This window comes from Citrus clementina, unplaced genomic scaffold (assembly GCF_000493195.1).
Source record: "Citrus clementina cultivar Clemenules unplaced genomic scaffold, Citrus_clementina_v1.0 scaffold_4, whole genome shotgun sequence".
Classification (NCBI taxonomy): domain Eukaryota; kingdom Viridiplantae; phylum Streptophyta; class Magnoliopsida; order Sapindales; family Rutaceae; genus Citrus; species Citrus x clementina.
In genome coordinates, this window is record NW_006262274.1 from 5,470,007 (window position 1) to 5,493,859 (window position 23,853).

Below are 23,853 nucleotides of genomic sequence, written 5' to 3' on the forward strand. Positions count from 1 at the left end.
TCTCTCCTTTACAGTTGATCTTCTATAAAGATAACATCTCTGCTAATGGCGATATGGTGGGCAGTGGGGTCCCACAGACGATACCCCTTTACTTCATCAGTATATCCCAAGAAGATACATCTTCTAGATTTTGGATCTAACTTTGTTCTTTCTTGTGCATTGTACATCACGTATACAGGACATCCAAATGCATGTAGGTATGAATAATCAGATGGCTTTCCAGTCCACATCTCCATCGCTGTTTTCAGCCCAATAGCTGTAAATGGCGACCGATTTACTATATAACAAGCAGTTTTGGCTGCTTCTGCTCAGAATGAATTAGGTAGACCAGCAGTCCTCAACATAGCTCTTATTCTTTCTGTAAGAGTTCTGTTCATCCGTTCCGCCACTCCGTTTTGTTGAGGAATATATGCTACAGTGAATTGTCTCTAAATACCTTCTTGCTTACAGAAAGCAAGAAACTCGCCGTCTGTATACTCTCCACCATTATCCGTCCTCAAGCACTTGATCTTTTTACTAGATTCAAGTTCCACCCGCGCTTTGTATTCTTTAAACACTGGAAATACATCTAACTTTTTCTTAATTGGATACACCCAACATCTTCTAAAATAATCATCAATGAAAGTCACCATATACTTTGCACCTCCCATGGATATATCCGGTGATTCCCAAACATCAGAATGAATCAAGTCTAGAATGCATTTACTTCTAGCAATAGATCTACTGAATTTTAATCTATGCTGCTTACTTATAACACAATGCTCGCTAAATGGTAAACTTACCGATTTGAGCCCTGAAAGCAATTTTCGCTCAGAGAGAATCTTCAAACCTTATTCTGACATGTGGCCAAGTTTGAGATGCCACATCATCGTTGACTTTTCTCCATTTGACGGGACACACGCATCAGCCTCCTGTAGTGTTTCTCCTTTAAGTATGAATAGATTAGCACCGATTCTTTCTGCCTTCATCAATACAAGTGCGCCTTTAACAATCTTCATAATTCCATTCTCCCTATGAGTTTTTCACCTATGACTGTCTATTTGTCCCAAAGACAATGAGTTTTTCTTCAAGTCGTTGACATGTCGTACCTCCCCAATTGTGCGAATTGTACCATCAAACATTTTTATTTTAATAGTACCAATACCAGCGATCTCCAAGGCATGATCATTACCCATATATACAGATCCTCCTGAGATAGGTTCATATGTGTGGAACCATTTTCTCCGAGAGGTCATGTGCTAGGTAGCTCCTGAGTCTATAAGCCAGACATCAGATAATCATTTTCTGCCTTCTGAAACAATTGTTGCCTCGCTGTAAAGAATTTCGCCATCATCCGAGGTACTTGCTACACACCCCTAAGCATTTGATGACTCAGGTTCTTTGCCCTCTTTTCTCTTCTGGTTACTCCAACACTCTTTCTTGACGTGTCCTTTCTTGCCACAGTTGTAGCATTTAACATTCTTCTTACTTCTGGATTTTGATCTACCATAATTTTGAATCCCACTAGGGCCACGTTCCGTTGATCTCCCTCTCGTCACCGATAACGCCTCTGCTTGCTGCGAACTTACTTGTCTATTTTCCTTATTTTTCCACATGCTCTCCTCATTTAATACGGAGGCTGCAACATCGTCGAAAACTAAACTGTCTACTGGATTGTTGTTCGTCAGGTTGATGATGAGTTGATCATATGAATCTGGTAGACTTTGAAGTAAAAGCTCTGCACGTTCATTTTCCTCTATATTATGACCCAACGTTGTGAGTTGTGAAAATTGAGTCTTCCAGGTGTTGATGTGGTCGGTCACCATTGTAGATTCTGCCATTCGAAGAGTATAGAGTTTCCTCTTCAAGAAGATTTTGTTGTGTAGTGACTTGGCCTCGTACAATTTTGTGAGAGTATCTCATATTTCCTTCGTTGAATTTTTGTCTACCACACTGGATAATACTCTATCTGCAAGTGCCAATTGTAGATCAGAAATGGCGTTGCTATCTATCTCGTTCCACTTGTCATCAGTTATCTCCATGGGCCTTTCTCCAATTGCTGTCAAGCAATTATTTTTCCTCAATACAGCTTTCATCTTCATTTTCCACAATGAAAAATTGTTTCCGTTAAATTTCCCAATTTCATACTTTGCCACCGTTTTGTTGATAAATACCGCACATAAGCTAGTGTACCACCTTGAATAGTTGTGAGTATGTGTGAGAATGCACACCAGGAAAGTTCTCAGGAAAGACTGGAGGGGTCACAATGGTCCCACTTAAAACCCATAATCCTTAAGCTCTTATCGCCTTTGTGACATAACTTTCCTAGACATGTACAAAACCACACAGTTGTTTTACTCACACCACTATTCCCTGCTTTGCACTGCAAAATTCTTGGATCGCTCCCACCGTTTCACATGAATAGTACCGTATACGTAAATAGTACCATATACGTAAATAGTACCGTATACGTGAACAGTGCCGTATACATGAATAGTACCCCTTACGTGAACAGTACCCGACTCCAAAAAATACAACCAATAGCTACCACTGTTAGGAAATTGATGGGTGAAGCAGACACGCAACTAAAATGAAATTGTAAGAAAATAATGTACAAGCACAAAAAATGGACACCGAAAATTACGTGGTTCGGCTTTTAGCCTACGTCCACGGGCGAAAACAGAAGGAAAATATTTCATTTTTTGTGCTTGTTCTTTATTTTCTTACAATTTCATTTTAGCTGCGTGTCTGCTTCACCCACCAATTTCCTAACAAATCAGACATGGCTGATCACCTAAAGGAACAGAAAAAGTAATGAAGTGGAGGTTGATTAATCCTATGTTGAAAATCTGGCAGTGGAATAATGATAGGCAATTTATATGATTGTGCATTCAAACTTTCCCAAAATAAAACATAAAATACTTTTATGAGTATTTATATGATTATAATTTTCTAAGTGATATGACGTTTCACGGGAAAATAATACCATATTTTTAATAGGTTGGGTTGGATTAGAAGCTCAACCCAAATAATAAAGGCAATATTATTAAAATAATACCATATGTTACTTTTGGATATACATATTCATGATATATAATTTATCTAAACTGATGTTATATATATATATATATATATATTGGACTCATATATATCAAAGTAGAATTCAGGCAAAAGTTGGCATGTTAGGGAAAAGAAAACAGTGGATAATAAAATCAATCATCATCAGTTAAAATAATTATTGATACCATTAGGATTACGCTATATAAATTATGTAAGGTAATACTATTACTCCAAAACAAAATGACTATTTAATATGAAAGAATTCATTCTGAAGTAGTATAAATAGATTGATTACTTGCTTATTGATGGCAGGAAATTACTGGTGCTTTTATGTGGAATTGCATGTTACACTACCCAACATTTAGAAATATTTTTCCGATGCGGGCTTTGGCAGAGTACCGATCAAGGTTCCTACTACCAGAGAATTTCTAAGACTCTGTGCTAGGGATCAGATTATGATTCTAAAAAGCTCGAATAAAGACCATAATATCATGTATATATAACCAAAATTATTTTCAATTATGACATATAAATATGGTAGTAAGTGTCATGATAATTTTGGTATGTATTAATACAAATACAAAAATATTCCCAAATTATGTAATTGATTGTGATTCTACTATGTTATTCATATTCTTGTATAATAAAGTGGGCTTTTGTATAATAAATTGTGTTTTTTTCATAGCTGATGATTTTTACTATACAGATGACAATAATTATTTTAAAAACTACAACATTACAAAATTGGCTCTTATTCTTATTGATTTAGGGCCATTTTAGTAATGCTATAGCTTTTACAATAATTGCTATTACCTTTGCATTAAAAATAATCATTGTGAAGATAATCAGTTAAATGTTTGGTAATTTTTTTTAAAGTGTTATAAATTTAAAAGCAGTTGTATGTGTTAAAATATTGTAAGAATGAAAAGTGACTAAATTAGACATAATTTTAAATAATATTTATTTACATGTTAATAAACATAAATATAAAATACTTTTTGTCATGTATATATAATAATTGATAATTAAAATTGACATTTTTATTATTGATTTTTAATATTATCTTTTATTTTGTTATCTCAATATAATCAGTCATAATAATAATCTTTTAAGGTTGATGATTTTATTTTCTAATTAATAGGGATAATTTTAGATTTTTATAATATATAAGAATATATATGGAATTGTATTAAGTATAAAACCGATTCTCAAAATCAGATTTTAAAAACTTACTCCTTCCATACTTTTCAAAATCTGCTATAGAATGAGGTAATTTTACTAAAAGATATTTGTAAAAAAGTTTGCTAAATATTAAAATTAATTTTTACCTTTTCAAAATCACTTTTAAGTAACCAAAAAATAATTTCAAAAGGGCCCTAAATGTTTAATGGGGTAGGATTTGAAGTCCTCTTTTTTTCGACACAGTAATTTATACAAAACATTGGCCTTTCCATACCAACCAGATTAGTAGATCAAATTGAATGGTAAATTTTAGTTCAAAAATTAATGGGCCCATAGGTATATTATTAAATATTATATTTTCTGTAACTAATTAATATCTATATATATATATATATATATATATATATATATAAAGGTGAGACTTGAGGAGGTGATGTGGTATCACCATTTCTCATCTTTGTATATTCTCTATTATCTAATAAATAGAGAAATTTTCTTTTACATTTAGCTTTTCATCTTCTCACAATTAATTTGATTATTATTACACAATAACAATTATGTAAATGTTTTAATGAGGTATATTCTTTGTAATGAACATCCAAGGGGGGGTGTTATGAATTTATATATATATATATATATATATAAAGTTGGGGCTTGAAGAGGCGATGTGGCATCACCATTTCTCATCTTTATATATTCTCTATTATCTAATAAATAGAGAAATTTTCTTTTAGATTTGGATTTTCATCTTCTCATAATTAATTTGATTGTTATTACACAATAACAATTATGTAAAGATTTTAATAAGGCATATTCTTTGTAATGAACATTCAAGAGGGAGTGTTATGAATTTATTAAAATAAATGTAGATGTTCATAACATATATCTCTTAGTCTCCCCACTATCTCTCATTAGCAACCTTTAGCTTTCCTATAACTCCCTCTATCTCACAAGGAATTATGATCCATATTTTTTTCATTAATTTCATGGAGTGATTATGTAACTATAAAAGGGGAGCTCATCTTTTTGTTTTGTACACACGCAATTAGAATGAATAAAATCACTCTATAATATATTTTCTCATTTTATTCTTTATCTTGCGTTGCTTCTTTATTTGTATTGCTGGCTAATAGTTTTTTTTTTGTTTTTTATAAGGCGTCCTCATCTTAAAAAAAAATTAATTCATATTTTTTTATCAATTTCATCAAGTGTAAAGTAAGAAAAAAAGATAATACTAAATTCTTTTTTTAAAGCCGCGTGAAGCGCGGTTCTATTTTCTAGTTTAATTATAAAATACATTCCGTGCAACACTAAATATGGTTCTTTATTAAATTTAATTCAGACTCAGAGAAGATTATACATTCTATTTTATACTATAAACTCATTTAATGCGGTGTATATGTGATGAACATTCAAGGAAGCTTTAAGGGAGGTCAAGTTTCCAGCAGTTGCTAGGTTACGAGAACTCAAAAGTTGTTGCTCAACACCTATAAATTATAACATATGAAATAAATGGGAGATCATGGACACTTATTTTTAGATTTATTGTAAGTTAGATATGATGTAACTTAGTAACCCTTTCCTCTTACTGAGTTGGTATTTATTATTTAGTTGGCTCTTCTAGTTGATGTTTGAAAGAGAGGTCCGCTTATAATGCAGCCGCTGCATTAGACCGGCCACCCAACAAAACAATGGGATGGGGGGAAATGGAAAATATCAAGAGTAACTGTCACATAGCTACACTCAGTTTAACTAAATATCAAAAATATTTATTTAAATTAGGAAAAATACCAAAGTTCCCCTCAACATGAAAATTTACATATTTTTACTCATGAAAATGTTACTTTAAAGTATGTAACGTCTATATTTATGACAATAATATTTAAATTAGTAGATCATATAGATCATAAATCAAATATGGTTTTTTGATTTTTCGATCCTTGTGGATAGTTTTCAAATAATTATAATTATTAATAGTAATAAATATCATAATAACTCATCAAATATCACTGTTTTCAATAGTATTAGTTCTAGTGACTGATATTAATAATACAAACTATACTGCATTTAAGATACATGTAATGCGTCATAAATTTGATAGATGGATAGTACTCACAAATAGTCTCTTACACAAGTTTTATGTTATATTTGCAAGTTTTTATTTTAATATTAAAACAAATGAATGGAAGTTCTTATTTTATCAAATATCATAGCCGTATATCATGCCTAAAACTTGTAAATCAATATTAACTGTAAAATAAAATATAAATTTTAGAAATGAAACATAAGACTTGTAAAAGGAAGATAAAATAAGTGAATTACTATAAAACTGGTAGATTAATGTATTACTGGTAAATAAAATAAAAACTTATAAATATAACATAAAACAAGTAAATCAATATTAAATGCAAAATAAAACATAAAAGTTTGTAGATTATGCCTAAAACTTATGAATAAAAGATAAAATTAGTAAATTAATAGTTATTGTAAAAAACAATTTACAATTGTAAAATTAAAACTAGTTATAATGTTTATTACCTTATATGTTTATTGATTTTTTATATTTAAATTGAATAATGTTAGTTTTGCATTTATGTAATACATGTGAAGTTTTTATTAAGGATGAAATTTATGCTCAAAATCGGATTCTGGAAAAAAAAATTACAACAATGATATTTATGCCTAAAATTTATTATAAAAAATATCATTATAAAACATAAATATAATAAAAATTTATACCTGAAGCAAAAATTTATTATGACAGAAAACTTATTATAATAAAAATTTATGCCTAAAACAAAAATTTATTATAATAAAAAAATGAATGTAAGTTCTTATTTAATCTAATATCATAGTTGTAGATTATGTTTAAAAATTGTAAATCAACATTAACTGTAAAATAAAATATAAATTTTAGAAATGAAACATAAGACTTGTAAAAGGAAGATAAAATTAGTAAATTACTATAAAACTGGTAAATTAATGTATTACTGGTAAATAAAATAAAAACTTATAAATACAATATAAAACAAGTAAATCAATATTAAATGCAAAATAAAACATAAAAGTTTGTAGATTATGCGTAAATTTTATGAATAAAAGATAAAATAAGTAAATTAATAGTTACTGTAAAAAACAAAATTCACAATTGTAAAATTAAAACTCGTTATAATGTTTATTACCTCATATATTTATTGATTTTTTATATTTAAATTGAATAATGTTAGTTTTGCATTTATGTAATACATGTGATGTTTTTATTAAGGATGAAATTTATGCTCAAAATCGGATTCTGGAAAAAATATTATTTTAATATCTTTCATAGTTGTTGTAAGATGAGATTATTTGCATCTTTCTGCACTTCCTCAATAACAACTTTAAATGGTCACTAAATAGAAGTAAAAAGTTTAAAACTATATAAAATATGCATAACACTCAAAATTAGATATAATTTTATTGATATATCATATATGTGTCTAGTAATATAAGAATATTTTTTTATTTTGTTTTTACTTGATCCACATCAAGATATATAATTGCACTTAATTAACATGTGTAATAAATAAATATCATTATAAAAAATGGGGAAAAAAGTATACAAATGTCCTAGAATAAATATAGAATTTATGGTAACCAATTCAATAAAACTTATTCCTCTTTTTTTTTTGTTTAACTAATGAGTAATTTTTTTGTTTAATTAAAAAAAAAATTTTTTGTAAATAAATAAAATATTTTTCACTAAAATTCTATAGAAACAATGTTAATTTTTTAAATAATTAATAATCTTATCTGAATTTACTGGTTTTACTTTACATTTACTAATTATATGGGTAATTTACAATATTTATGTCTATCACGGTATTGACGCCATAATTTTCACGGCATTATAGAATTTTCCTAAATTATTGCATGTAAATATTTGGTATTGTGTTATTAGTAGTAGTATAATTAATGATAGTATAACACTCAAATTTATTATTGATGTTGCTAATAGCTATCATTATTAATTATTATAACTATGGTTAAACTAAACTCAACTTACGATACTTTTTATGATATTATATTTTTTTTAACTGAATGTGGATATTGTCTATACTATATGAAATTGTCTTTTATAATAATATATTTATAATAATTTTTTTATATTATTTAATTTAATGTGTTTATAGAATATGTCTATAGTCTAAATTGACTTTTTAACCTACCTGAAAACCACTGGTTAAGCCAATAATGAACATTTTTAAAAAAATGAAAATCTCAATAATATAATGAGTTGTGGTTGATGTTAAATTGTACCCGGGAAACAAAGCAATTAGACAATTGTAACTTTAGGGCAACAACTAGAATTAAATAACTTATATTTAATTGCATTTATGATTATATGATTTAAGAGTAATGATATAGCCATAAACTCTTGTACAAACTTATTTTGTACAAACTGATGTGGCATGATAAGATTAGTGAATTAAATATCACTTGGCCCATATGATTTGTTTTTATTATTTTATATTTTCATTCAACCAATGAATTAATGCCACGTCAGTTTGTACAAAATAAGTTTGTACAAGAGTTTGTAACTGTATCATTACTCATGATTTAAGCATGATTGTAAAATTTGAAACTAACTAAATTAATTTGAGTGATACTGCACATGTAATATGTAATCCGTGTACTAGTTGATGAAAATTTGATTTGCAATCAATTGTTACAAATTTATTACACTATCAATTGATACTAAAATAAACTATCACTGTTACAATTAGAAAAAGAAGGGCAATATTAATTAAGTTATAAATTATGTATCCAATTATAAGTAAATTGTTAAATAAATTTATTTTAATGTTACATCACAATTAAATGAAAAAATTATTTTTTAAGTTGGTCACATAATTCGTTCATGCCGTTACAAAATTATTCTAAACCTAGTATATGATAAATAATAAAATCAACTGTCACTCAAACATTAAAAGTAAAAATAAGTGTAACGTTAGTTAGAATAAGAATTTAAATTAATTTGTATTAATATGATGATAGTAATTAAGGATGGCAATAGGTACCATCCACTAAGAGTTTGTCGTAACTAAATCCATACCTATAAAAAATTTAAATTGCTAAACCACACGCAATCTGTTGTGGATTTTAATAATTTACAAACTCACTCGTAACCTGCAAATGCGTTTTCCGTAAGTTTCCACATTGAAAATTACAAATATTAAAAATATTTTCAATAATACATAAAAATTTAAATTCTTTGTTTCAAACGGTAAATTCATACCAGCAGCCTAAAATATTGGCATAAATTACTCAATTCTAGATTTTATCAGTATAAATAAGAAATTAAATTTTCAACATTAAAATAAATACGCAAAATTTATCACAAAAAAAAAAATTCTACGCAAATCACCATCACTAAGATCAATACCTTACTTCATCTTTTAATCAATATATAAGTAATGTCAACAATATTAACAAATAAATTTTGGACAATTGCCATTAATAATTAATTAAACAAGTAAAAACACAACTTCAGTAAGTAATTATTAAGTTTAATTCATTAAAGCAAAAGAAAACAATAATAAAATCAAAATAAAATATCAATGATATTAAACTTAAAATTATAAAGTTTCTACTTTATATATGTATATATATATATATATGAAAATTAAAAACATAAATAATTTTTTAAAAAAGAGTACGGATGTCCATTGGATCTTTTTCTCAATATTAAACATATCCACAACCGCAATTAATTTAATTTTAAAATACTAAAGCCTTTAAAATTACCTTTATACGTGGGTTTTTGCAAGTGAGTTTGGATAGATAAACGGATTCGTGGTTAATTTTACCGTCCCTAACTAGTAATACAAATAGAAGGATAGTAATACAAAATGTAAAATGTTTCATTTAGGTGCCCAAATTACTGCATAAAAGAAAATCTCATTAATCATATTTTTACTCAAAATAAAAATACTCCCATTGGGACATTAACTACCATAGACGCTCAGTCGCGTCAAACCCTCATTGGCTACCATGCGAGCAGTCTCCGCCGTCCTCGTTTCACCGTTCCACACAATCTGTGCGCACAAATCCTTGTAAGTGGACAATGTACAATTTCATAACGCTTTCTCAGCCATCAACAGCTTAAAAAAGAAAAAAAAAAAAAAAAAGAAGCTCGGGATGTTTTTGGAGGTTGATTTATGTTCTTTCACCTAGGCATATAATCAAATTTTGAATTTTATTTTTTTGCTTCTGTGAATGAAATTATCATTATCATATTGTTGGTTGATCTTCAGATTCAATGACAGCAAAGTCATCTTTTCACAACATTTGTTATCGCCATAGGGAGCAACATATTATATAAAACATTGCAAAGAATTCCAGAATTTAGTTCTTCTTTTGATTAAAAAAATGTTTCTGATTGGATGTTGTAAACATTATTTATAAAATTATTGTTTGTGTTTAATGCGGTTTTTTCTCTTAAAAGAAAAATTAACTTTTTGATTGTTTACTAAGGAGAAGTTTTTTTGTTATCTGTATTGTTAAAGTTGAAATTTGTTTTTGAAATCATAGTATACGTTTATTTGAAGCTACTAGAGCATGCAAATACAAGTACAGGAAGCCATGCAAAGCTTTTGCCTGTATTCCTTAAGGATGCTACCACGACATTGATCCACACCATTAGTGAGTTCAGAAATGCTGCTTATGTTGCATATATCAATAATTATCTTGCAGGGGATGAATTTCTTAGAAATACCTCCATTGACCCTTCATCTAATGATCTTTTCGAGATTGTAAATCATGGAGCTTTTCTTCGCTAACTAGAAGTTTTTGTTGATTCTACTGCTCTCTTTTTATGGGCTAGTTAAGATTTTGAGGATTTGTTAATTCTTTTTTGTTATCAATGTGGCAGTTCGTAGTACGATAGTAATTGATATCTACCCTAAATTATTGGTATCTTACCTAATTAATGGGAACATCTAATAAAAAAATAGTGAGATTATTTGTTGAATACATGAAGTCACAAGATAGAAAGTTTAACTAAAATTAGGAACTCATTCAATAAGAAATGAACTATAGTTGAAATTTAACCCAAAATATTGATATTAATAAATTTAGTATGAACATTAAACATAAAACCAGTGTGTAACGTGTGAACCTATAATAGAGAAAGTTTAAGCAAAATTAGAGATTAACCTTACTAAAATAAAATTATAAAAATTAAAATTGGAATTTAACCTGGAATTTAACCAAAAACTTTGAAATCTTATCAAGTTAACTAGAATACATAAAAGTAGTGAAAATAATTAGTGGAAACACATTAACTCAAAAGGGAGAATGTATAACCAAATTTTGGAACTCATCCAATGAGAAATGAATTAAATTAGAATCAATATTGGATTGAATGAATCCAATAGTAACATTAAACACAAAACTGGTGAATTCTAAGTTGCAACAAATACACCAATAAATGAGAAAGTTTAATAAAGGGACATGTGACACCAACTTGAAACATCCAACTAATATATTGGTATTTAACTAAAACAGTTGGGAGATTATAATTTTATAGCTTTCTCAAGTATTCATTTAAATTATAATTTTTTTGTCATTCAAATATTTTTTATGTTAATGATGTAAGTTGGCTGCGTGGGACGAGCAAGGTACCTTCCGAAGCTCATAACAACACCCAATCTGACATCTACAAAAAAAAAAAAAGATAGAAATCCATAAAGGAACAGGAAAATAGAAAAAATTTTAAAATTGAAAAATGTCAAGGAAAGAAGTGGAATTCTCGGCTTGACCATGGGGTAAGCCGTTTGTTTTAGATTTCTTATTCAGTTATGAAAATTTTATTATAAAATAATATTTCAAATTTGCCTATTTTAGTAAATTCACGATATTCAAAGTTATTATATAAAGGGACCCAAAACCCTAGTTTTTGTTAATTCAGATTTATTTAATAAACTTCATTATTTAGAAACCTTTGTTTCTTCTATCAATTAACTTGAAATATTTCTGCATCTTTGGTTAGTATTAGAGCGTTCTGTTCTGACAGCTTTCCTAGCTACCCATATTTGTCCCCACCAAATCCTTTTTTTAAAAAAAAAAAGTAGAAAAAAATCTCAAATTATCAAACCCTAGACGCCATTGCTTGTCACCATAGCCACCTCTTCACCAGCTGTTCGCCATCAGAAAACACTTGTACCAAACTCGCCAACAACCACCAGCCAAATGCCAGCCAGTCTGCATTTAACCACTGCCTGAATAACCACAAATCACCCAAAACGTAAGGCTCCACCACTAGTGCCACCACCAATACTTCCTCACCTTCAATCACACCCATCATCAAATTTCCCTCAAGCTGCACATCCAATCTTAGCCATACTGGGTTCGATAAGTTGCGATAAACCACCATATAGACCCTTAAAACCCACAAGATTCACATTTTTTATCTACTTTTACCGTTGTGAATCCAGCTAATCCACGGCCACCAGTCACTGGCCCCACCAAACCTAAGAGTTAAGCTTATTTACAGTCTTGCCAATGGTCGTATTTTTAACATGCGAAAAAAATGATATAGATAGAGTATCGAGGTTCATATTGTCTTCTTGAGTTTGAAGATATCTGGATTTTAATAGTAATCCTAATGATATTTTTAACTAAATATGGATGATGGATGATTTTTTTAAAACTATCTCATTAACAGTTGCCTTTTCTTATGCATCATCCAAGTTGATAGATGATGCTTTAGATCAGTGGGATCAACTACTAGAATCAAAGATTCGACAAGGACAAGAAGAAATCAAAGAATGATTTGAAATGAGACAATTGATGGAAGTCCATTTTGTTCGTTGTGATAATGTTAAACCATCCCTTTTTACACCATTAAAAGTAGAAGATAATGAGATTATTGATTTGTCTCATATTTTTAAAGAAGAGGTTTTCACATTGAGTTGAATAGCGCGATCGAATTTTTACTGTAAAATCTAGTTAAAGAGACCCTGGCAATGATCGACATGATTATGTCTGTCTATGTTGAAGACAAGAAAGTTATTCTTAAAGAAGATTTGGCTGCAAAGATAAAGGTCATTGGCGAAATTATTGGACAAGATTTGGCAAAAGACTTGAGAGGCTTAGGATTGATTTGTTCATACAAAACTTCACTTTTTTGTCAGGTGACAAGCAAGATCAAGAAGAAGATAAAGCATGGAGAATTTTGAGTTTTGAGTAACATTGATGAGCAAGGCTATAAGTTCAAGCTCTAAGATGAATTGATGCTCTATTTCAAGTTCTATCCTCTAAGTAAGCTCAAGGAACGAGTTTTCTTTTAAGAGGGCCAGACTGATGTAGGATGTTATTTAGGGTCCTAGAATTTTTATTATTTTAGGATTTTTATTTTAATTAGAGTTAATTATGTTATGTATCTTAGTCTTTTGTTTCTAGTATAATTGTAATTTTATTTTTCCCTTTTTAAGTTAACTTAGGGAAGTAGGTTTCCTCAATTATAAATAGAGTGGTCTTGTTATTGTTTTCACAATTTCCATTTTAATAATTTAATTAAAATGCTCTTTTAATTTTTTTTGATTATCTAGCAAAATCTCTCATGTAGAGTTGTTTATATTAGAATATCATCTAATCTCACTGCACACGTTATTAAAAATCTCATTGATCATTTGGATTAGAATAAGATCTAATCACGCTTCGATTAGAGCGTAATTGAATTACATTGGCTTGGTCCGGTACTAGACTAATATCTAATGTTTTCCTATCCTATCAATTTCACTTCCATTATGCCCGCTCTATCAGTTTGACACACCTAAAGCATTTGAGAATAGTTATGGAGGTGCTGTGGAGAAATAAACTTTTTATTAATTTGAAGAAGTGTAGCTTTCTGCAAAGTAATATGGAGTTTTTTGGTTTTATAGTTTGCATGGATATGATTCGAGCTATTGAGTCGAAGATGCCCTTAGAGAGTGGACTATGCCCAAGATAGTGGGTGAAGTTAGGAACTTTCATAGGTGATGACATTTTATAGGAGATTTATTCATGATTTTAGCACTATAACTGTACCTATTATAGAGTGCTTGAAGAAAAAAAAGCTCAAGTGGGGAGAAAATGAGAAGTTGTCTACTACTCTTGTGTTAGCCCTACCAAAATTTAAAAAGTTGTTTGAGGTTGAGTACGGTACTTCTGTTTAGGGTATTATGGTCTTTCTTTCTTAAGAGGGATGACCAATTGTGTAACATCACAAATTCCCATACATATTAAATTATGGAAATTGGGCTTTCATTGAGAATTATGGGTGGCCTATAACCCTTATTAAGAAAGGGGTACTAATTAAATAGAGATTATTTATGAGATAATTTTGGAAAAGGGTTATTTTTCCTTATTAAATAGGGTTTCTTAAGATCCCCTATAAATGCATTCTTTTTCCCCTTCCATAACCCTAAGTTCACAACGTTTATTCTTCTTCTCTGCTGCTCTTTACGCTCCTACCCAAATCTTAGGATTCAAACCTTTGTTTAGGAGAGAATCAAAGCGACAGGTAAGTTATTCTCCCTGTTCTCAACAGATTTCTAATCACTCTATCTAGTTAGGGTTTATATTGGCACGATTCTAGATGGTTGTAGATCATAATGCAAGATTTAGAATGTATTTAGGCGTTGTTTAGGGTTTTGATTTATTATGAGTTTAGTTAATCAATTCTTGACGTATTAAGCACAGGATAATTCTGGACAGCATGAGTATCTCGACTTTAAACCTATATTTTCTGAACGAATTTTCTTATAAAATTTATATTTCTGGAAACTAGACATGTAGGGCTTCTTGATTAAATTTTATTTCATTAAATTCGACTTCGTTTTCAATTTTATACGTATTTTGGAAATAGAAACCACTGCACTGGAAAACTACGATTTACTACTAGAAAAATGGTCTTTACTGACTTTAGAATAGTGTCAGAAATTACTTTCACTGACACTTGTTAATTGTGTCAGTAATCTGGGAGTCAGAAAAATAGTGACACTTGTAAGTGGTGTCAGTGATTACTATTACTACAGTATCACCGATATTATGACACCATAGTATTAGTAGTTATTGATATTTTATTAGTGTCTATGATTACTGTTACCAAGGTATCACTAGTTAATTTATTTTAAAAAAATAAAAAATTGAATTGGATCATTGCTTATTGATTTATTCGGAAAATTAAAAGGCACCACAAAATAACAAAAAGAAATTGATTTATATCATAAAATCTTTCATTTCACATTTAAATATTATTAGTATATATTACAAATTCCAAAACTTCAATAACAAAAATATGAGATATCCTACTCTCATAACTAAATAATCCAAATTCAATACATAAAAATTTCTACTATCCAATCAAATGCCTACTACTTGTGGCTAAATTTAATAAATCTATAAGCTAAATTGACAAGGATGACTGCCTTTCACTCTTTGAATATGAGTAGTATAATTGCGTTATCCACCAGCAGCTTCTCCATTCAATAGACTGTATAGGTTAGGATATAAGTGAAGTTGAAGAATAAACACTTCAAACACATTGATCAAATCTGCATATGAATACATGGAAAAGAAAAAAAAAATTAGCTGCCAATATCGAGCCATTAGAGAAACAACAATTAACAGAAATAAAATTATTTTGTTCGAAAGAAAAAAATACTCATAAGCTATTTATAAATAAACTCAATTATTCTCTTTTGGTAAAGGTTATATATATAGCAAACTATAGCAGACAAGAAGTTTTCAATGTAATATCTACTTTCAGCACAAGCATGTTACTCTATCTACATATACCAAATGATTTTTGTGCATAGTTAAAAGTTATCACAAATGCTCTATTATAAATAAATCACCACTCATTTCCTCAATTTATTCATTCTAAAAGCTTATTTAACAAGGCAAAAAATAAGTTCTCAAACTGCAGTTTCCTTAAACTGGGCATAAAATAACTATGAATCTCCATATTTATATTAGGCATAATAAAGCTTGGACATAAAATATTTCAATAATTTGAGAGTTCGATCCAAAATTATTACTACTAAAAGAAATAATATTTGTAAACTTAGTTAAGCCTTTATAAAGTGAGTAAGAGATTTATTATACTACTTAAATCTATTCATGTGAACCATTTAAAGAATATCACCCTAAATTGTAATTAAGTATTCATTAATTTTGCCTAATTATAAACTTTAAGAAGATAAAAAAAAAGTAGAATAAAAATATAATCATTATATATTTCCACTCACAAGTAATGTTGCTTTAACTTGATTGACATCATAACCCAAAAATCGCTTTGAACATTAGCTCATGAAATAATGGATAATATTACTTACGAGAAATTACTAGTTCTCCAAACTGGTACAGATCCAAACTGGTACAGACCTCAGAAATGGGATGGTCCCCCACATTAATGCCATCCTGCATGCCATAAACGGGACTTCAGGTTTTGTGCAAAATCTCTTTAGGAGAAATTGTTTTTGAAGATAAACAGTTTGTCAATACCAGCAGTGGTTTTCATACAATGAGATAAAAATAAATGGTTTATAAAGGAGAATGTGGTCGTACAAATGCGGTAGCGCAGTTATGCAGAAATTCAATGGTAAAACAAGACCAGCTTGCAAATCAACACATGAAGTTATAGGATGAGTAACCAAAATGAAAATATTGAGATGGAGAGGAAAAGTGACTCAAAAAGTAATACAAGGAAAGAATGAAATCAACATAAGATGAGAGAAGCATTCGAGAGAATGCCAATAGCATGAAGCTAAGATGAAAAAAAGATGAACTTAATAAAATGTGAGAATGCCAATTGCATAAAATTTGTTGCCTGCTTAAGACATGCAGCAGGGGTGGTATCATTATGTTTTGCATTTAGATCACATTCAACATTTTTTACTTCCAAAATCATTCGACTCATGGAGAGCCAATAAAGCATTCTTCTAACACCAATAAGAGCACCCTTAGAATTATAAAGAGTATGATAAAGAAGGAAAAGTGTGCAACTAGAGCTGGATAGTTTATGAGTTCAATAATAAATGTGCCATCAAGAACTCCAAATAAACCCACCAAAGATTGTTTCCAAAATGCAGTGAACGCAAGCTAAAAAAAAAAAAAAAACCTATTCAACCTAAATAAGCAATTTGTATATTCTTCGCCTATCTTTCTTCTAGTCAAACTGAGCAAAGAAGTTTTGTCTGAAACTACTAACAACCGGTTAATGTCAAGGAAGTGCAAAAGAGAAATAGTCCTATGAGACTAGAAATTTATTTTCGTTCAATTTACCCACCGCAGGAACTATTCCAAGAGGAATAAATCATTATTTTACCACAAGTTCTTCCTAGGCATGGCATGGTGATAATATTGTATGTCTATAGAAATGAATAAAAAAATCCCAGTAGTGCAGGTCCCAAGCAAAACCGATTCTGTTCATTTTCGTGAAAACTTTAATGAATTTCGCATGATAAACTTAAGTACCTAGTTAATTGCCAAACTTAATTAAAATTTACATCCAGCATCTTCTAATGCATCAGCTTAAGCAGTCAAACCATCTAAACAAGTCCCAGTAATTCTTGTTATGTCCTACTGTTCAGTTCATTTTTGACACATAATAATTCAATTCCAAATAACCAAATGGAATAAGATACAAGAACATTTAACTTCAGAAGTTTTTCTCAGAACGAAACATACCCATCAACAAGCTGAACAAGTTTTGGATATAGCTGCTCATCTCGTAAACGATTTATTTCGAGAACTGTTGAATCCATGGATTGCATATCGACAATATATCTTGTATGCAGATGACTGACTGCTGCTTTTATTTTCTCCAGTGCTTCAGAGTTAGTACCTCGTTTCTTTTGCTTGTTAAGCATAGCAACCTTTCTTTGGTAGTCAAGTTTCATAAGTTCACCTGCCTATCAGTAACATCAGTACCGAATAAGATTCAGAAGACAGTGTGTATGGCAAATGTAATACAGAGAAAAAAATATCATGGAAGCTGCACATTTTGCAGAAACGAAAAAAAATTAAAAGTTTGCTAGTTGATTTTGAATAATTTTTTTTTTATTTCAACCAAACAGAGAGGTGAGATTTAGCTTACCAATCAATGAATAATAATTACAAATTTTCTAAATATGGCGGTATTCATGCAAAAAGTTATTCAATCTTAGATTAAAGGAAGAAAAACAAGGACTAAAAATTGACTTCTATTTGGCAAGGTGATAATACAATTTACAAGCCAAGTCCAAAAAAATGAAGAGGAATAAGAAGGGCACTCCATCAAGCATTTCCTAAATCTGACCAACAATGTAATGCTCTTTCCCTACTCATTCCCCTCCATGTTTTCTACTGCAAGTTTATCAAAGGAAACTTCATGATGAACTTAAGCATGGAAATAGAAACAATCACCTCTCTGCAGGCACTTTAAACTAGGATTTACATATATAAAAGTAATGACTCAAGAAGTAGTCATTTGAAGTTAAACAAAAGCTCAATGGACATCCATATAAATATCTACTAGTTCAATGGGATGGTCCCCCACATATTTAAATGTTTGACAAATACCCAAAAATCAACTTTCCCAATTATAGAGTTACATGTTTGCAAATATTACTTATGGATAATGATCCACAAAGTAAAAATCAAATATTTCCCTTAACAGTTCTTGATTATGGAAGTATAGGACCTCCTTTTATTCCGAAATGAATTAACTTTTAATCATTTTAAGACAGTGTTCAATCATCATTATTTTTCAAAGAAAAAACTGGTCCTGAAGAACTCTAAATGACCATTTACTAAGGCCAAGATACCTTCAGATCCTTGATTGATAATGCATCATATATCTTTCCTCAATCATACAACCACCCAGATCAAAGCATCATATGTTGCTTAAATTCCATAAACTCAACAGAATAGATAACTCACCTCCAGGCGGAATAGGTTTGTGGGAAAAACAATCCCAGCTCTAGCAGAACTTCGAGTTGACTCCAAAAACTTTGGCAAAGAGAAATTCCGTATTCATTCTCTATTAACTTGGCAACGTTCCCAGCACATGCAAAAAGATGTCCATGAATTCCTTTTTCTCTAAACCACCTCAATGGAAGATCAAAAGAAATATCTGCAAAGGCTGAAACAGCAAGGTCTCCTCCAAGAAAATCCATTTCAGAAGCATCAGCATTCTCATCAAGGAATCGCCTCTAACTTGCCTTCTTGGCTCTGCAGGGCCCAATCCCCTTGTCTTAAACCCCCACAATGTCGATGGCCTCTCTGAACTCAACATTAAAAACAATAAAATACCCCTAAAAAAAAAGCCCTAATTTTTTGAATCTGACTTTCGAACCCTAACTTTGGCCAAGTTCTTCACAACACTTTCTAGGCTTTTTTCCAAGGGTATTTTAGCTCAAGGATGACGGCTTATTTTGAAGGTTTACAACAACGACTTGTAAGGTAGAACGTTGTTAGAGAGAGAGGTAGAGAGAGAGAGGGGGGAGAGAGAGAGAAGAAAGCTTCGGTTCAAAGAAGAAAGTGGCGGTGGGGATAGATTTTTTGCTCGTCAAAATTTTTAGATTTTAGGTTTCCATGTACACCTCATTAAAACGACATAGTTTCTACTTTCTAGATAATTTAATTTAATTTTTAATAATTATTGTTTATTAAGTAAAAATGCAACTTGTGGTTTGGCGGCTTAACGTTTAAAATTAAAAAGTTAAAGTATAGAAGTCTGCGGTTCGACTCCCAGTGGATACATAATTAAAATTTTATTTTTTTAATTACTGATACCTTAATGTCACATATTTGTGATACTTAATTTACAGACACTATAGTATTGAAAATTTGTGATACTTATCTGTTAAACACGGAAAATGCCCCAAACACATGTAATTACTGATACTTTTTAATTAAGTGTCACAAGATAAGTATCAGTAAAGACCATTTTTCTAGTAGTGATTCCAGCATTGTGATCGGATTCACAAGACTATTTGTACCACCAAATGAACTCGGAAAATTATGAAAGTTTATATGTATGTTAATATATGTGTCTAGGATTCCCAGTTTTAATTTCATAATTTTCTTATTAGTATTTTATTTTATAAAAATCATGGAACCCGTTCTGTTTAGTTTAGATTATGTGAAAACAGTTTCGAATTTGCTGAGAAGTAAATAGTTTTTAAAATGTTTTTGATATCGGATCCTCTTCTAAATTTTGCATGGGGTACTCATGGATGTCCAGAATAGTTCCATAGGATATTATATCATTCTGAGTCTTAGATTAAGAGTTAAAATTCTGAGAATCAGACCTGTACGGGTATGAATTAGAAAATCAGATTCTTAGAATAAGTTATTAATGGTCATATCTTGTATTTGTTTAAGGTATTGAAGGTGATTGAGGCTCTTAGAAGCTTAGAGGTGTGTTTATTCATTCATTTGTCGAGGTAAGTAACTTCATTCCTAATGTACTAGATATGTATTAGTATTTTGATATTATTATTATAAGTATAAATGTTTTGATACTACTTAAAGGATTAATTGATTTTGATAACAAAATTAGTTTTATGTAAATGTTTTCAAACCTAAATCCTTTTTAACAAAGTATTTTATAAATGCTTTTTAATATGTAAATGATTTTATGACATGACAACCTTTTATGATGTTATCTTTAAAATGTTATGCAAGCCTAAATTATTGATATGAACTTTTATGAAACTGATACGAATGTTTTGTACCTATGTTTGATTTCAATTATTGATGATTGTATGAGATTCTTAATGTTTTGGCTCATTGTCCATAGTTATTCTGATTCTAATTCTAATTCTGATCGTAATATACGATATATCTGTTTGGACCAGTACTAGGTTTCTGTTTGAGTGTGCACACGATATTCTGATTCTGTTTCTGGCCGGGTCACCGGGACTATAGGTGACACTATGTGACAAGAGCTAACCATTTGTTTTCTGTATACGTATTATATGATTTGCTTCGTAAGTAAATATGCTTTTGAATATTCTGAATTATTAAGAATTTATGTTATGTTATCGTGATATATCGTTTTATGAAATTTATGGATTATGATATATGTTTTAAACAAAAGAAGGCTTGCAATATTTTTTTGTATCGATAGGCCTAGTATGTTAGAAATGGCTTTACTTGCCGAGTTGACGGCTCACCCCTCGTCATTACTTTTTGCAGATTAAGTTTCTTTGAGAGGGGCGCTTAGCTTTGGAGTTAGTAATTTTCTGTTTCCGTTGCTATTCGAATAAGAGGAGGAATAGACTCGTGTTTCTATTTAGTTATTTCTATTATGAACGTGTAATTTGGAGTTTGATACTTTTGTTATTATTTTTATGTCCTCGAGAGAGATTAATTAGTATTAGACGTTTGAATTTGTGGATTTATTTGAATAAGAATTGGAGGTATTTCAGTTTGAAACTTATGAATAAAGATTATGATTTGTGAGTAACCTCCTTCTTCACGTGCTCCGCATGTGTTAGATTTGGGGTGTTACAAATTGAGTATATAAATGAGAAATTAAATGAAGCACGACAGAAGTGGTCTACTTATGACTAAGAGCTTTACGCAATCCTTTAGGTTTTGAAGTCATGAAAACATTACATGATTCAAATGGAGCTCGTGCTTTACAATGACCATCAAACAATAAGGTACTTTAACAACCAACAAAATCTAAGCAAGATGCATGCAAGGTGGGTGACCTATATGCAAAAGTTCACTTCCGTTGTGAAGTATAAGTCTAAGTAGCAAAACAAAGTGAATGATGCACTCACTAGGTGAGCAACTTTACTAGTAACTCTAATCAATGAAGTTACTAGTTTTGAATGCTTAAAGGAGTTATATAGTGAGGATGAAGACTTTGCGCATATTTGGGATCGGTGTGTTAATCATTAAAATACATAAGATTTTCTCATTCAAGATGGTTATCTATTTAAAACTAATTAGTTATATGTGCCTCGAAGTTCTTTAAAGGAGCAGATTATCCGTGAGTTGCTTTGAGGAGGATTCAATAGACATATTGGTCGAGATGAAACCAAGGGGCTTGTAAAGGAGCAATATTATTGACTGCAATTGAAAAGAGATGTGCGTAAGATTGTGTAGAGGTATCAGATTAATCAATAAGGCAAGAGATATGTGCATAACATAGAATTATACATGCCTTTACCTATTCTAAAAAATAAGTTAGATCTGTCCATGGATTTTGTGTTAGGTTGCCTCGTAAAAAGATTAGTAGAGATTCTTTAGTGGTTGATAGATTTTCAAAGATGGCACATTTTATTAGGAGGAGGTACATTTACATGGTATTCTAAAGACTATAACTTCTACTAGGGATGTAAAGTTCATCAATAAGTTTTGGCATCATCTATGGGATAATGTTGAGTGCTAGAAAATGTATATTCATAATAGGTAAAATTGTCATTTTAGACTCCAAATCTCATTAACATCTATACTTTTATGTATTTAAGTATGTTGAACTTTGATTATATGAATTTTATCATAATTTGAGTATTTTATGCATTTCTAGTTATTTCTAAATTAACGAGAAATCAAATAGCAGAATAGATGACATTTATGAGCTTAGAATGGTTAAAAACCCTAGGATGGGTACAAAGGGTAAAATCATAATCTTTGCCAACGACATCATGAATGGACTTAAAAGCCTTGAAAACCTAAGGAACGACATAAACCAGGGTTAAAATGGACTCCGATTGCATAAAACAAGATTTACAAATGCCTGAATCTTGTGTAATAGGATGTTTGTTAATTTGATAGAGCCCAGCCACTTTTGTGTTGATTCATGATATGATAGCACCTTATGCGACTGTCCTATGAGCTTACTGTAGACCTATACACACTAAAACGTGTCCATTGACTTTGCATTGACCAATGATGTGGTAGTATAATAATGGACTAAAAACCGTATATCATGCATGCATATACACTTATTACAACCTTATACACGTGCTCCATTCAATCAGAGCAAGCCATGTTTCACAATCCTGTGCATCTAAGTTGTTTTCATTCAATGGCCATAATTTACCAATTGTATGTATAAATAAAAGGGCTACCCCTTAAATTCGGGTGTGCTGAATCTTATTTTCACCTCTATTTTATGTAAATCTCACTTTATCTTGTACTTATACATATTACTAATTTACATTTAGTTCAAAAATGAGTGACTAATTTAATTTCAAACTTGAGTTGAAGGTGAAACCTCAACATGATTTATGGGCTTAATCCAGTATATGCATGATATTATTATAAACTAGCCTTTAGTGAAAGATCATTATTCTTTGACGCAATGAGCATATTTCACAATATTTATTAGAGAGAGATTGCTCTCTAATATATGATGGGTCATCTTGACTCAGTGTTTGACAGAGAGTGAACTAAAGTTATTTAGTGGATAGTCTTGCCACGTTATTGACAGAAGAATTGTTATTGTTTGGCACAATGTGTACTTGTCATCACTTTTAACAGAAGATCGTTATCCTCTGGTATAGTGAGTGTCTGATACCATATATTTATTAGAGTGAGGCTTGTGAGGAAGAGCAATCACAATCTCATAACTTAATTAGCACTAAAAAGGAATATTAATCCCAC

At 30.2% G+C, this 23,853-nt stretch overlaps 1 pseudogene; it reads left to right on the forward strand.

The window, feature by feature from the left end:
* LOC18045728 overlaps positions 1-23,853 on the forward strand; it is a 98,375-nt pseudogene that overhangs the window by 14,058 nt on the left and 60,464 nt on the right.